Genomic DNA, 12,886 nt, shown 5'->3' with positions numbered 1-12,886 from the left:
TTTGAAATGCCTATTTTTTGACATGCAAGATGTAATAAGCTTTTTTCGTACTCTTAAGTTTGGGGAGGGGATGTATGGGTGCTGGTTACTAGTTTTGAATTCTAGTTTTTGGGAGGGTGGTGATGGCAGTCATGGATGTCTTATTTTGGGAGAATTTTGATAGTTCATTATCTTTGAAGTTGTAATACCTTAAGTTTAATTAAATAAAAATATATATTTTACTGATAAAAAAAAAAATATGGACAACAATAAATCTTTTGTAAATGAAATAGTAAACTACTGACCTCTGAGGTGGTCAATAGGCGGTTGGAATAGGGTATCTATACCATTGAGCCCATTATCATACCATGCACTTTTTCTCTAATAACTAATGGAAGGGAGCTACTCCTATGGTTGTACTTATCTAAAAAATTTTAAGAAGATTATAAATAAAGAAAAAATAAAATTACTAAAAATATCCAACTTCACAAGTTTATGTACATTTCTACAATATACATGAAATTCATAGGATTCAATAGTCATTGGTGATGTAAGAGTTCTATTGCATTGATCAATTCTCAAAAAATTGGATGAGATAACTTAGACATATTCAATGTTTTTTTTTGAAATGTTTGAAAACCTTTCTAACAAGAAAGGTATGCATAAAATCAATTGAATGTAATAAACCTAAAGCCTAGCAATTGAGTCTAATAAAACTTTAATTTCAGATGAATAGTCAAAATTTTTACTTATTATGACAATGCACTTAACCCTTTGTTCATCATTATAAGTCTTTTCTTTGACTTGAAATTTAAATATGTGATGTAGATCAATGATAGGGGGTATTTTTAAACCAACCATCTAAGAAACCATTAGAACACAAAATCTATATGCACCTCATAACCCTAAGAGGGTACCAAAAAATTAGCTAGATAAGTCTCTTAAACTCAATTCAAAAACTCATTTTAATGTGTAAAATACACGACAAATTTGATTTACAATGCAAGGCAGACTTGTAGGCATTACAATATAATCTAAAATATACTAAAATATGATATAAATCATTCCCAAATTAGTTCATATGCAACAAGAACTACAAGCCTAAACTATCACCTTTAATCATGCCTTTCGCTCTTCAATTGGCTCTTCCATTTTCAAACCCCATAAGAAACAAACAATTTTTTTAAATCTGATTTAAAAATCAGAAACATCGATATGAAATCAATAATATTTGCAAGGGAAGATTACATTTACTTCATCAACATTAAGATCTGAAAATTAAAACTCTTATTGTAAGCTATAGTCTGCACTATAATCTCTCATCTTCAACCTACAAACTGCAAAATTGCCATCTGTAAAACTAAATCCTCTAACTTATTTTTTCAATTTTATGCCATGAATAAACCTCATATAATTACCACAACCCCTTTTTTGGTAAGCCAACCAAATCCCACATTGAGCTTGAAAATTCCACCAAAAATCCTTCAAATTTTGCATTAAATGTTTTTAGAGTGTTACACAAGCCCACCTCATCTTCTACCAATGAAAAATACCATAAATTACCAATGTAAAATCACATTTTCCCCAAATAACACATCCAAGTAAAGAGGCCACCATAAAATAATAAATAAAATATTAAAAGTTTCATTTATGTTGCACATGGCCGCCTCAACTAACAACCAATCAAATAGGTCAACTATGACAAGTCCACAACTCACCCAAAATCTAGAAATAGATCCTATAAGAATATCAATGAATAATGAAAACATATAAGATTAGAATATTAAATATTTTTCTACTTCCATCCTGGACGCCCAAAGAAATATTATGAGAATATGCTAGGTACATCTCACTGCTATGTGTCCAAATCTCCATAAGACTGCAACATTACAACTTGGCCAAATACGTAACAAATAATTCAAGCATTATTACAAAAAAAAATCATGATAACACTAAATACTAAACTATAACAAAAAAAAAAACATAAAAGTCTTTTTGGGTGTGCAAGATTGTCATACACCATTGGATGTTCTTGCATCAATATGTAATTAATGAAAATAATTTTTTGCATAATGTCTCCAATCTAAACATCATCTTGTTCTTCATGCTTCAACATGTTTAATTCATTTGTCATAACAATCATAATTTATTCTCATGGTTCTTCAAAATCAGTAACCCAAGTGAAAGCAGTATGATCTTGTACTTTCTATTGAAGCATATATCTATAATCTGATCTTGTACTTTCTATTGAAGCATATATCTATAATCACATTCATGAGAACTCTTATCACATCTTTCACAATAAAAATTACCATTTTCATTATTGTTGACCTTCTTTTTGCATTTTCTACCTTTAATTTTCTAGGGGTAAGTTGTATGACAAAAATTATCCACCTTTATGAAAGATAAGGTAACTTTTATTAGAATCCAGTAAGGTTTAATAGATCTACCAAGCCCCTCATCCGTAATTTCTACCACAATTTTCAACATCCCAGCTCATCTAATAGATGAGATTTCCTTTTTAATAGAATGAAAAGCAAGATTCTCGCCTTCTATATGAAACCAAGATCTCAATCGTTAACTTTGGAAGATCTGAATTTATAAGAAGTTGGGTTGTGTTGAATTTTCCCATAGATTTTCCACCAAAATCACTAATTCTTCTAGGCTTTATAGCAATAATGGGAAGTTTTTTTAAATCACACAATTCTTGGAGTTGTTGATCTTCCTTATTGCAGAAACCACCCTACATTGTCAACTTCACTCTACTACATTATACTACTTTTAATTAAAGAGTTATTCTCTAACTTTGTGAGACATTCATTTTTATTGATTGATCGATTGATAAAACAACAACAATGATATCAATTATAGAATTGTTTTCAATGTCCTCAACTTCACTTATTGGTATAAAATTGAAGTGTTGTTTAGGAATAAAGCTATCATCCTCCAAACACAACTCAACTATGAAATTACTTTGTAATAAAATTTCTCAATCAATCTTTAAATGGTTGAAATTGTTTTGTGCATGTTTGAGGCTCCATTTTGAGATTGTAAATGCTTTCCTGATGAAATGGCTTGATATCCGGCAAAAAAATGAGAGGTGGGGGGAGGGGGGGGGGGGTGAATCAGTTGTCTCACAAACTGACACAAATTAAACTTATTCTCATATCTAATAATTAAGCATGAAAGCATAAATCAACAACACATCAAGAACACACATAACACCAAAATTTTTGATGTGGAAAACCCGGTCAAGAGAAAAACCGTGGTGGGAACCTACCCACAATATGATGATACTCTGTTAGAAGTATATGAAATATTACAATGGGGAATGCACATGCATTCAGACACACTGCCTAGAGCTCACCACTCAGAAATAACAACAACAAGGGCTACAACCCTGGGGAAGACTCACTATCTTACAAATAGATTTAAACTACATTTGGAAGATCATGAACTAAAGAAATAACATCTCCTAATGCCTTGTTACATTTCTGGTTAATCTTATTACAACTTACTTCTTCACACTTCTCTGCCTCTGAAATATGTATACATTCAACACACATACATTCTGATTCTCATCCATACACTTGGTAGCACATATATACAATTACAAGGATATTACATTTATTTATTCAAGACATCAACCTTGATGAGGTCGGTTCAACACAGATCACCTAATTACAAAAATATAACCATACATGCTACAAAATCAAATGCAAACCAAGCAATGTTAGCCAAGATATAGCACGAACCCATATCACATGCCTCAAATATGAAACACCTCCAAGAATTGTGCCTCGAACATTCACAACATGCTACAACCATTTGGTTGGTCCCAAATAAAAAGAACACTAACATACTGGAGAAAATCATCAATTACGCACACATCGATCAATGCAAACCACCAGCACAAAAGGCACATGATCCAGAAACATCCACAAGCATCATGAATTACCACCACAACATCCACAACAACTCAAATCACTAGAATCACATCATCATTATACCAAACTTCAAGAACACTAACTGCAATGACTGACAAACTGGAAAAATAACTTGCAAAACTCCAAACCACGAACCACTTGAATTGAAGATACACATAAATGTCCCAAACACTTCTCTTAATTCACAAAACAAGATATTACAATGCAGAGAAATACAGATCAAAATAATGAAGACACTGGCATCACTGAACAACAGGAAAACCAACCACAACATAGATATTCATAACTCACTCAAATCTTCATGCGAACCTCTGAAAATTGTATTGAATCATCTATTCACAATCCTCTACAAACCCTATAATCTGCAAACTATGATCATCAATTTCCTGAACAAACCAAAATATTGATCTCACTACAACACTGACATAGACAGAGAAATATGTTGACATCAATAACAACACATCTATTAGATATCATCAAAGCACATATTTGCAGCAATATCACCAAACATCCAACATTTCCTACTCTCTATGCAATCATATAATTTATCTGCAATAGCATTAAAACATGTTACTCTTATTTCATCACCATCATAATCAACTAGTTTAAAATTAAAAGACTTTTTCATATCCTTTTGTGATGTTGAAATATCGAAGTTGACCTTTTGTAGTAACTCTATCCTTTGTTATCCATTTGGTTCAATAAGGATTTGATGCTACAATGGGAATGATTTTTATAAAATCTTCATTTCTTGCAACTTGTCGGGATTATGTAAGAGCTAAACTTTAGTGGCAGGCTCCATTACCTAGAGCCCTTCGGGATATATTCTCATCTTGGCCAACTATCATATAAGGATTCTTTGTTTGCAAGCATTTGGAGAATTGTCCCTTCGACTGTAATATGGGGCATTTGGTGGCAAAGAAATAAAAGGATTTTCAGAAAGCAAACACCATCAATTACAATTGTAATTGTGGGGATTGAAAAGTCAATATGTGAGATAACTAATGTTTATGTATCCAAAACAAATCACATAAGAGCATCTTTCACTAATTGGGATTCAGTTCAATTAAAATCTTGGTCTAAACTTTCATTGCCATTTAAAGGAAATTAGTTCAATGGATGTAATATAAAGGTTGACAAAAAGAAGGTTAAATGGTTGCCACCAAATGCTTCACAGATTTAACTTAATTTTGATGGATCAACCAAAGGAAATCCAGGTCCATTAGGTGTAGGTGCATTATTAAGAGACCATAGAGGTGTGTTACTCCAGGATCAATCCATTAAACTACAAGAAGGAACAAATAATCAGGCTGAAGTACAAGCCCTTTATCATGGTTTAAAAATGGCAATGGATTTAAAAGTTAAAAATTTATTGCTTGAAGGGGATTCACTGTTGGTGATCAATGCATGTAGGGACCAATCACAATGTAATTGGAAGATTACATACGTGATGAGGCAAATTTGGAGGATGCTTAATTATTTTGATTCTTTTCAAATCAACCACATCTACAAGGAGGCTAACAAAGCAACAAATGAACTGGCAAATTTGGCACATGAACAATCATAAATGCATAATTCTTCTTTTGTAGAAGATGTTTCCATGCCTCAAAGTCTTCATCAAATTCTGAATGATGAAATGCCAAACTAGCCTTCAAATTTTCATGTGGTTTGTATTTACTAACGTTTTTGGTGTTTGTAGATATTATCAACAATATTTTGTCGACAAATTCATTATCCAATGAAAATGTTTGTTTGATTTTATCATTGTATGTATTTCTCCTTCTTTTGACTTTTCAACTTGTTGCATGGTATTATTGTGCTCAGCTGGACATGGAGTTTTGTGGGATTAGTGTTGGCATTATGGATGAATTTATTATGTGTTGCATTGATGTTTTGTCATTGATGTCAACACTAGCTGTTATGGTTGGTTACCAATAGATAGGTTTTGGTTACCGACAGACAGGTTTTGGTTACCGGTAGAAGATCTAGTGATACCGGCAGAAGAGACTATCTATTGGACACTTCTGACATGTTTGGATCAATGGAATATGTTTGATTTCATGTGTTACATGTTCCTGGAGCATGTTTTGGTCAGTTGGTATTGACTTGGTAATCGAATGCTATCACACACGCTTGTAAACCCTTACCGACATTGGTTTAAGGTTTAACTGACAGAGCTTTCATTGAGGAATCTTGACAGGATGCATAAGTGGTGTTGGTGCGACTTCTACATGGATTTCAGGATGTTGAAGATGTTCATTGATCATGCTTCAACTGCTTGAAGACATTGCTTTGGCATGGTGGACCCAGAATAGGTCTGGTACCTATCTAGGTTATGGACCGGTATCATGTTAACGTGTATTGTACACGTTACTGAGATGTTTCAGGATGTTCTATGGATTGGTTATTTTTGTTTTGGTCTTAAGCCGACATGGCATATCATTGTAATATGGATTTATGTAATGATCTTATTGTAATATCTTTTAGGTGGTTGACCTAATTGGTTCAGGCCTTAGGGTTGGTATAAAATGATGTAAGATCTCATTGTAGATCATGGGAATGGGGAATAAGTGTCGTGGTCTTGAAATGCAATATCATATGCAAAGGAGATTTGGTTGATCATAGGTGATCGAATTGGGATTAAGGAAGAGGTTAAAGGCCTCTGGTATTGAGCTTAACTGGGACTATAATCAGGCATGGTAGATGCTATCTCTGGTAGTTCATTACTCTAGATTGTTGTTCATTTATCTTGAAGTGGTTATAACCTCTTTGTAGTCAGTGAGACTCTTTTGTAATGAGCAGTACGCTCTAGGAAGTGTGCCTTCCTGCATGTGTAGACCCCTCATTGTATCACATACATTCTGCAGAAGTATCATCTGATTGTGGGTAGGCTTCCCACCGTGGTTTTTCACTTTCTAAGTTTTCCACGTACAAATAATGGTGTTATGTGGTTTGGTTTCTTTGCATTGATTATCTATTTAATTGTTAACTTGTATTGTTTACCAACATCTGTTCCTACCGGCATCTGTTTCTGCTTTACTGGTACTTAATTTGGTTAAAGGTTATTAAGTGGATTAATTGATATAACTTGTTAACAACTGATTCACCCCCCCCTCTCAGTTGTTCACCGATTATCCTAACAATTGGTATCAACGCATTGGTCCTCTTTTGCAGAAGCTTAACCACTTGAGGTAGATCCTATGGTAGCTAACACTTCAAATCCACCGACAACTATTTTTAGAAGAGAAATCCTTAAGCTTGATGGAACAAATTATGGGATATGAAAAATTCGAATGGAGACTCATCTTAGATGTCTTGGAAAGGATATTTGGGAGATCACTGAGAAAGGATACACACCTTATGATCCAACATCCGACAATCCTGCTCTTGCAGACCTGGACAAGAATATTGAAAATGATTGCAGAGCTAGAGAAGTCCTCTTGTGTGCACTTAGTGATCAACAGATCATGGGATTGATTGATAAATCATCGACAAAGGTTATGTGGGATAAATTGCAAACTTTGAATGAAGGTGATCCTACTGTCAAAATTGCTAAACTTGATGGTTACCGGGTAAGATATGAAAACTTGAAGATGGAAGATAATGAAAGAATTGTTGTGTTTATGGAAAGAGTAAATGAGATTGTTATGGGAAATTCAATGTTGTGGAGGATTTATGAGTGAATATGAAATAGTTTCCAAATTATTGAGAGCCCTTCCACTGGCTTACAAGATGAAGGCAACTACAATTAATGATTTGAGAACAATGGCAAACAGTTCAGTTAACAGAGACATTCTAATAGGGAAATTATCTGCTTTTGAGCTTGAAGAATTTGGATCTTCTGGAGCTGTAAAGTCTGAACCTACTTTTCATGCATCATCATCATCATCTACCGGCAAAAGTGATTGGAAAGCCTTATATACAAAAGAATTGGAAGATATGAGGAAAGAAGATGAAGAATTTGAGCAACTTGAAGCATTATTTGCTAGAAGAGTACCTAAAGAACCGCCAGGAAGTAAGTGTGAAGGAAAAACACATTTTAAATGTTTTGCATGTAATAAGATTGGTCATTTTGCATCTAGATGTCCTGAAAGGAATGCAAGATTTGAGGAAAGAGTTAAGAAATCATTTAAGCCTAACCAAAACAGATATAGATTCAAGAAAAATAAACAATGCTACATAACAGATGAGGAAGGAGTGAGTGATGACTCTTGGGTTGAACCGACAAAAGACTTTGCTAGTGGATCCGACAATGGAAAGGAATGGGTGCTTTATGATTTAAAGGAAGATGTACCGGAACCGACTATAATGAATGAAGAAAAGGCCCTAGCAACAAAAGTTGAAGATAAGGATGAATGGGTAATTGATAGTGGATGCTCACATCATATGACAGGAGATAAAAGAAATTTTTTGTCCCTGCAAGAATACAATGGCGGTTAAGTCAAATTTGGAGATGACAAAGAATGTATGACCAAAGGTAGAGGTACTATTTCTCTAGATGGTAAGAATAATACTGACAATGTCTATTATGTAGAAGGTTTAAAGCATAATCTTTTGAGTGTTGGTCAATTGGTGGACAAGGGTTTCCAACTTCTATTCAAGGATAGAAAATACAAAATCGTTAACAAGACTGGTTTGGAGATTGCAACCGGTATTTAGACTAGAGGTAATATCTTTCACTTGAACACTGGTAATTAGACATGTTTGATTTCTCATATTGATGAGAGTTGGTAATGACATAAGAGGTTTTGTCATGTTAATTTTGATTGTATTGTTAAGATCAGTTCAACTAAGGCAGTTAGAGATATACCTAAGATTATGAAGCCTCATAATCCACTATGTAAGGAATGTCAATTGGGAAAGCAAGTTAGAACTTCTTTTAAGAGAATACATGATAAATCTAATGATGTACTTGATTTGATTCACACTAACTTATGTGGTCCAACAAGGACTAGAAGATTTCAAGGTGATAGGTATTTCATGTTTATTATTGATGACTATTCTAGGATGATGTGGGTGACTTTTCTTAGGGAGAAGTCTAAAGCCTTTGAGAAATTCAAGATCTTTAAAGAAAAGGTTGAAACAGAAACTGGATTGAAAATCAAATGTCTAAGATCAGATCAAGGCGACAAGTTCACTTCTCATGAATTTAATAGTTATTGTGAGACAAATGGAATTAGGAGTTAGTTATCTGCACCTCAGACTCCTTAGCAAAATGGAGAAGTGGAAAGAAAGAACAAAACCATTTTGGATGCAACAAGATCTATGATGATGGAAGACAAATTGACTCACATCTACTGGAGAGAAGCAGTGAGTACAATAGTCTACACATTCAATAGAGTTCACATCAAAGGTGAAACTAGTAAGACCCCTTATGAATTGAGGTTTGGACATACACCTACTGTTAAATATTTTAAATTTTTTGGAATTAAATGCTATATCAAAAGAGATGATTCAATTGGGAAGTTTGATCCTAGATGCGATGAAGGGATATTTCTTGGTTATTCAATTCAAAGCAAAGCATATAGATGTTATAACAAAAGATTGCAACAAATTGTGGAGAGCGCTAATGTGAAAGTGGATGAGCAATACAAAAATCAATCCATATCATATGACAGGGAATCGACAGTGGAAATGATCATAACTGAACCGAAAATGCCTCAACCGGTACAGGAAACTGAGACAGTTACACCGACACAATAAGAAAATTCAACTGTGACTGATGATCAGAGAAGTGAACCTGAAGTTCAGAAAACACTATGGTATGTAAGATTAAATCACTCTGAAGATCAAATAATTGAAGATAGGAACAAGGGAGTTATGACAAGAATAAGACTGACAAATGAAGATGTATGTCTTATTTCTCTAATTAAACCGACATTTTTTATTGAAGCTTGTAAGGATAAACATTGGTTAAAAGCTATGGAAGATGAATTAGATCAGATAGAGAAGAATGAGACTTGGACTCTAGTTCCCCGACCTAAAAATAAGAATGTTATTGGAACTAAATGGGTTTTTAGGAATAAACTAAATGGGGATGGTCAAGTTGTAAGAAACAAGGCTATATTGGTTTGTAAAGGATATTCTCAAATGGAAGGAATTGATTATAGTGAAACATTTGCACCTATAGCTAGAATTGAAGCTGTTAGACTATTTCTTGCTTATGTAGCTTATAAGAACTATAAGGTTTATCAAATGGATGTTAAATGTGCATTTTTGAATGGTAAACTTGAGGAAGAAGTATAAATAGAGAAACCTGATGGATTTTCACTGACAGATAATAAAGATATGGTTTCCAGATTGAAGAAAACTTTATATGGATTGAAACAAGCTCCTAGAGCTTGGTATGCAAGGTTGGATAAATATCTTTTGAAGCTTGGTTTTACTAAAGTAAGTGTTGATAGTAATTTATATTATAAGATCACTAATGATGATATTATGATTATTGAAGTATTTGTTGATGATATCATTTTTGGAGGAGAAGATAAATTGTGCATGGAATTTGCTAACAACATGAAGAATGAATTTGAAATGTCCATGATTGGTGAGATGAAATTTTTCTTAGGTTTGAAGATTACTCAAACTGACAAAGGCATTTTTATCTTTCAAACTAAGTATCTAAGAGAATTGTTGAAGAAGTTTGGTATGTATAATTCCAAACCGGTAAGTACTCCTATGGTGACAAGTGAGAAATTATCAATCAAGGATACTTCTACACCGGTAAATCCGACAAGGTATAAGTCTATGATTGGTGGCTTGCTATATTTACTCATAATAGACCGAATATTATGAATGTAGTAAGTATTGTTTCAAGATATCAAAGTAATCCTAAAGAAAATCATGAATGTGCAGTAAAGAGGATATTCTGGTATTTGCAAGGAACAACAAAATATGGCTTATGGTATTCTAGAAATGATGATTTCACTTTATGTGCATATACTGACTCTGATTGGGCAAGAGATACTGATGACAGGAAGATAACTTCTAGTGGAGCTTTCTTTCTTGGAAAAAAACTAGTTTCATGGATCAACAAAAAACAGTCATGCATTTCTTTATTTACTGCAGAAGTTGAGTATGTTGCAGCAGCAACTAATTGCACTCAAGTCTTGTGGATGAAGCAAATGCTGAAGGATATCAGGGTAAATTGTAGTGAACCGGTAGTTGTCTACTGTGATAACTCTATAGCTATTGACATGTCTAAGAATCCGGTATTTAACTCTAAGATTAAGCACATATCAATAAAGTATAACTTTCTGAAGGACATGGTAGAAGAAAAGGAAATCAAATTGGTTTATGTAAACACTAAAGAACAAATTGCAGATATATTCACTAAACCACTGTCTAAGGAATCATTTGATTATTTGAGGAAAAGGTTGGGGGTTTCTGCCCCTTCGACAGAGACTTGATTGATGCAGTTTGTCATTAGTCCGACATGCATTATCAGAGATATTATTCATTGTGAAATTGATGAGTGGTGCTACTACTTAGCGGGGGTAGTCACCTTTGAGATTCAAGGGATTACATTATTGCTTTGATATTTTTGTTAGATCTCTGACATTGATGTCAAAGGGGGAGAGATAGTGATGTGAAAACTAAATTCAGAACTTTACATAGATATCATTCATAGGGGGAGAGTTATTGATATTCAGGAGATTGTTTGTTGTCTTCCACAGGGGGAGACTTGTTTGGCATTTTTTTGGTACTTAGATGTTTTTCACATCTAGTGTTGCCATCAATGCCAAGGGGGGAGATTGTTGGCATTATGGATGAATTGATTTTGTGTTGCATTGATGTTTTGTCATTGATGTCAACACTAGCTATTATGGTTGGTTACCGATAGACAGGTTTTGGTTACCAGCAGACAGGTTTTGGTTACCAGTAGAAGATCTAGTGTTATCGGCAGAAGAGACTATCTGTTGGACACTTCCGACATGTTTGGATCAATGGAGTATGTTTGATTTCATGTGTTACATGTTCTTGGAGCATGTTTTGGTCAGTTGGTATTGACTTGGTAATCAGATGCTATCATACACTCTTGTAAACCCTTACCGACATTGGTTTAAGGTTTAACCGACAGAGCTTTCATTGAGGAATCTTGACAGGATGCATAAGTGGTGTTGGTGCGGCTTCTACATGGATTTCAGGATGCTTAAGATGTTCTTTGATCATGCTTCAACTACTTGAAGACATTGCTTTGGTGTGGTGGACCCAAAATAGGTCCGGTACCTATCTAGGTTATGGACTAGTATCATGTTAACGCGTACTCTACACATTACCAGGATGTTCTATGGATTGGTTATTGATGTTTTGGTCTTAAGCCGACATGGAATATCATTGTAATATGGATTTATGTAATGATCTTATTGTAATATCTTTTAGGTGGCCGACCTAATTGTTTTAGGCCTTAGGGTTGGTATAAAATGATGTAAGATCTCATTGTAGATCATGGGAATGGGGAATAAGTGTCGTGGTCTTGAAATGCAATATCATATGCGAAGGAGATTTGGTTGATCATAGGTGATCGAATTGGGATTAAGGAAGAGGTTAAAGGCCTCTGGTATTGAGCTTAACCAGGACTATAATCAGGCATGGTAGATGCTATCTCTAGCAGTTCATTACTCTGGATTGTTGTCCATTTATCTTGAGGTGGTTATAACCTCTCTATAGTCAGTGAGACTCTTTTGTAATGAGCAGTACGCTCTAGGCAGTGTGCCTTCCTGCATGTGCAGGCCCCTTATTGTATCACATACTTTCTGCAGAAGTATCATCTGACTGTGGGTAGGCTTCCCACCGTGGTTTTTCCCTTTCTAGGTTTTCCATGTACAAATCATGGTGTTATTTGGTTTGGCTTCTTTGCTTTGATTATCTGTTTAATTATCAAGTTATATTGTTTATCGGTATCTATTCCTATCGACATTTGTTTCTGCTTTACCGATACTTAATTTGGTTAAAGGTTATTA

Source organism: Cryptomeria japonica, chromosome 5 (genome assembly GCF_030272615.1).
Source record: "Cryptomeria japonica chromosome 5, Sugi_1.0, whole genome shotgun sequence".
NCBI lineage: Eukaryota > Viridiplantae > Streptophyta > Pinopsida > Cupressales > Cupressaceae > Cryptomeria > Cryptomeria japonica.
Note: the sequence above shows the minus strand (reverse complement) of the source record.